Raw genomic sequence first — 4,606 nt, 5'->3', positions numbered from 1 at the left:
GGCTCCATGGCTAGACCTGGCAACAAGATTGACTTACAACAGATTAAGCAGAAAGAGGGCAAGACCCTGCGCGACTATCTGCGACGGTTCTTTGAAAAGAAGGCCACCATATAGTTGACATCTCCGAAGCAGACGTCATCGAGTGTTTCCAAAACGGACTCTATGATCGACGAACATACCAAGACTTCGGTCGCCGACGGCCAATCGATGTCAAGGAACTCAAACTCATGGTGCAACAGTGGGCCGATGAAGAAGACAAAGAACGCGAACGGTTCGGTTCCCACCGTAACCGCGGACGCGACAACACCCACAACAATGACACAGATAAAACTCGTCATAACGACACTCGGAATTCCTATCCGGGTAATCATAATCGCAAAAGGAAGCCCGACAACACTGTTGCTACCATGACCAGCTCCAGGAAAAACAGACAGCGTAGAAATGACGATGGACCAACCTTCACGGAGCTACTAAAAAAGCAGTGCCCATGGCACCCGACTAGCAAGCACTCCACATTGGACTGTTATAGCATGCGCCGAGTCATGCAAGACCTGCCAGCACCACCAACTCCTGAAGAGTACGCCAAAAACAGAGACAAGGGTAAAAATACAGCCCGCAACGATGAAGATGAAGACGGCGATTTCCAACCAGCCTCAAAAACTATCAACGTCATTTTTGGGGGCATCCCTGGCACAACATCCAAGCGAGCCAACAAACTCGTACTCAGGGAGATCATGGCCATTGAGCCGACCGACCCCACACCGCTAAAGTGGTCGGAAGTTCCAATTTCTTTCAGCAGAAAGGATCAATGGACAAAATTTTCAGAACCCGGCCGTTTTCCACTAGTCTTGGATCCAGTTGTGGCAGGTTCAAAGTTAACCAAAGTACTCATCGATGGCGGGAGCGGCCTCAACGTTATCTTCACCACAACATTAAGGAAAATGTGCCTCGATGTCACGGACATGCTTACTCCTACGGATTCACCTTTCTACAGTATTGTGCCTGGAAACGCAGCCATACCATTGGGACAAGTTGTCCTCCCAGTCACCTTCGGAACTAAGGAACATTACCGCACCGAGTACATCAGATTCGAGGTCACCGACTTCGAGACTTCTTATCACGCTATACTCGGACGGCCAGCACTTGCCAAGTTTATGGCCATACCACATTATGTCTACCTGGTACTCAAGATGCCGGGTTCCAAAGGCGAACTCACGCTACGAGGAGATCTCCGGAGATCCTACGAGTGCGACACCGAGGCCGTGGAAATTGTTGCGACTACTCAATCTCCTAGTCCCATGCAGCAAGTCTTCACAGCTTCAAAGAAACTCCATCCAACTGAACTCGAGATCCCGGAAAACAAGTCGGGCTCCACAAAGGTGAAACCCGCCAGCGAGCAAGACTTCAAATCGATCGACCTCCAGACCGGTGATCCTTCCAAGACAGCCCTGATCGGAACATGGCTGGATCCTAAATAGGAACTCGCGCTCATCAGTTTCCTTCGGGGTAACCACGATATCTTCGCTTGGAAACTGGCCGACATGCCAGGTGTGCCCAAGGAACTGATCGAGCATTCTCTCAACGTCGACCCCAAAGCTACTCCAAAACGACAACGACTACGCCGTTTCGCTCAGGACAGACGCAACGCCATCAAAAAAGAGTTAGCCAAGCTACTCGCGGCAGGATTCATCAAGAAAGTCTTCCATCCTGACTGGCTCGCCAATCCCGTGCTTGTTCGTAAAAAGAACAATGAATGGAGAATGTGCGTCGACTACACCGACCTCAACAAACACTGCCCGAAAGATCCGTTCGGGTTACCCAGGATCGATCAAGTGGTCGACTCCACCGCTGGGTGCGCCTTGCTATGCTTCCTCGATTGCTACTCCGGCTATCATCAGATAAGCCTCAAAGAGGAGGATCAAGCCAAAACAGCGTTCATCACGCCGTTTGGAGCCTTCTGCTACAAAACAATATCCTTCGGACTAAAGAATGCAGGAGCAACTTACCAAAGGGCTATACAGATGTGCTTCGAAAAGTAGCTTCATCGCAATGTCGAAGCTTATGTTGACGACGTCGTCGTCAAAACAAGACACCGGGAGGAACTCATTGCCGACTTGGAGGAAACTTTCTCCAGTCTCCGCGCTTTCCGTTGGAAACTCAATCCTACTAGGTGCGTCTTCGGAGTACCTTCCGGCAAACTACTCGGGTTCATCATTAGCCATCGCGGCATTAAGGCCAACCCGGAGAAGATATCTGCCATCACAAACATGCAGGCACCAGCCAGCATTAAGGATGTGCAGAAACTCACAGGCTGCATGGCCGCGCTCAACCGGTTCATCTCGAGACTTGGAGAACGGGGACTACCCTTCTTCAAGCTTCTCAAACGCTAGGACAAGTTCAAATGGACGGAAGAGGCAGATAAGGCTTTCACACAACTCAAAGACTTTTTGTCACAGCCTCCTGTACTCACCGCTCCCTCGCCGAACGAAGACTTGCTCCTATACATCTCCGCTACTACTCATGTCGTCAGCACGGCAATAGTAGTCGAACGGTCTGAACCGGGCCATGCTTACAAGGTCCAACGACCTGTCTACTTCGTCAGTGAAGTACTCTCGGACTCCAAAACTCGGTATTCACCGATACAAAAGCTATTATATGCCATCTTGCTCACCTCCCGGAAGCTGCGCCATTACTTCCAAGAGCACAACATCACAGTCATCTCCGACTTCCCGCTTGGCGAAATTCTCCATAACAGAGATGCCACGGGTAGAATCTCCAAATGGGCAGTCGAACTCGGAGCTCTTACTTTGAGCTTCAAGCCAAGGACTGCCATCAAGTCTCAGGCTTTGGTCGACTTCATAGCCGAGTGGACCGAAAATCAAGTTCCTACTCCAGACGAACGACCAGAGCATTGGGTAATGTACTTCGACGGATCCCTCAAACTTGAAGGAGCTGGCGTAGGCGTCTTACTCATCTCCCCCAAGGGGGACCAACTCAAGTACGTGCTGCAGATATTCTGGGAAGCATCCAATAACGAAGCCGAGTACGAAGCACTGCTACATGGCCTTCGCCTTGCGATCTCCCTCGGCATCAAACGACTATTGGTGTATGGCGGCTCCCTAGTCGTCATAAACCAGGTCAATGACGAGTGGGACTGAAACAAGGACAACATGGACGCTTACTGCAAAGAAGTCCGTAAACTGGAAAAAAAAATTCTCCGACTTGGAGTTCCATCACATCGTCCGCGACAACAATGTCGCCGCCGACGTCTTATCCAAAATGGGCTCAACTCGTGCAGAAGTTCTAGCAGGAATTTTCATACACGAACTACGCAAGCCATCCATACCTGAACAGGTCACACCGCCAGTGGTCCCGACTACAGACGCCTCCCGAGAGATCATGATGATAGAAGTTGACTGGAGGACACCCTTCATCGACTACATCAAAGATCACCAGCTACCATCCGACAAGAATAAAGCCGAGCAAATCTCCCGATGGGTAAAGAATTACGTTCTAGTCGGAGACAAGCTCTACAGGAAAGGTGCATCATCTGGAGTACTCATGAAGTGCGTCACTAGAGAAGATGGCCAAGAAATCCTAGAAGAAATTCATAGCGGAATCTGCGACAACCACGCTTCTTCGAGGACACTAGTCGGCAAGGCTTTCAGAGCAGGGTTCTACTGGCCGACGGCTCTGGCCGACGCCAAGCAACTAGTCCAGAAGTGCAAAGGTTGTCAATTCTTCACAAAACAGCAACATGTGCTGGCTTACAAGCTAGTCACAATACCTCCAACATGGCCATTTGCCTGCTGGGGGCTCGACATGATTGGCCCGTTACCAACTGCGCCGGGAGGATTCAACAGAGTACTCGTGGCAATTGACAAGTTCACCAAGTGGATCGAGGTCAAACCAGTCACTTGCCCAGAAGCAGACCGAGTCCTCGACTTCTTGGATGACATCGTCCATCGCTATGGTTTTCCCAACAGGATTATCACAGATCTCGGGTCAAACTTCAATAATCATGACTTCTGGGAATATTGCGAGAACAGCGGCATCGATGTTCGCTATGTCTCGGTTGCTCATCCGCGAGCCAATGGTCAAGTCGAGCGTGCCAATGGCATGATACTCGATGCTCTGAAGAAACGACTGCATGACGTCGGCAACACCAAAGGCGGCCGATGGCTCAAAGAGTTACCCAATGCCTTGTGGGACCTACGTACCCAACCATGCAAGACTACGGGGCTATCACCTTACTTTCTGGTATATGGCTCAGAAGCCATACTACCCGCCGACATCATGTGGCAATCACCATCCGTTGAACAATACGACGAAGAGCTTGCAATAGATACGCGGCGAACGGATATCGACAGTTTGGAAGAAGCAAGATGCGCAGCACTGGTGCAATCTGCCAGATACCTTGACGGTTTAAGGCGTTATCACGATCGAAACGTTAAGGAAAGATCTTTTAACTCGGGCGATATGGTCCTTAAGCGTATTCAAGACACATCAGGATTGCATAAACTCAATTCACCATGGGAAGGTCCTTACATCATATCGAAGGTTACAGGACCCGGATCTTACAGACTCCAAGAACTCTTAGGAGAGC

The sequence above is a fragment of the Setaria italica genome, chromosome IV, assembly GCF_000263155.2.
Source record: "Setaria italica strain Yugu1 chromosome IV, Setaria_italica_v2.0, whole genome shotgun sequence".
Lineage (NCBI taxonomy): Eukaryota > Viridiplantae > Streptophyta > Magnoliopsida > Poales > Poaceae > Setaria > Setaria italica.
The sequence above is the reverse complement of the archived record's forward strand: the minus strand, read 5'-3'. Positions refer to the sequence as shown.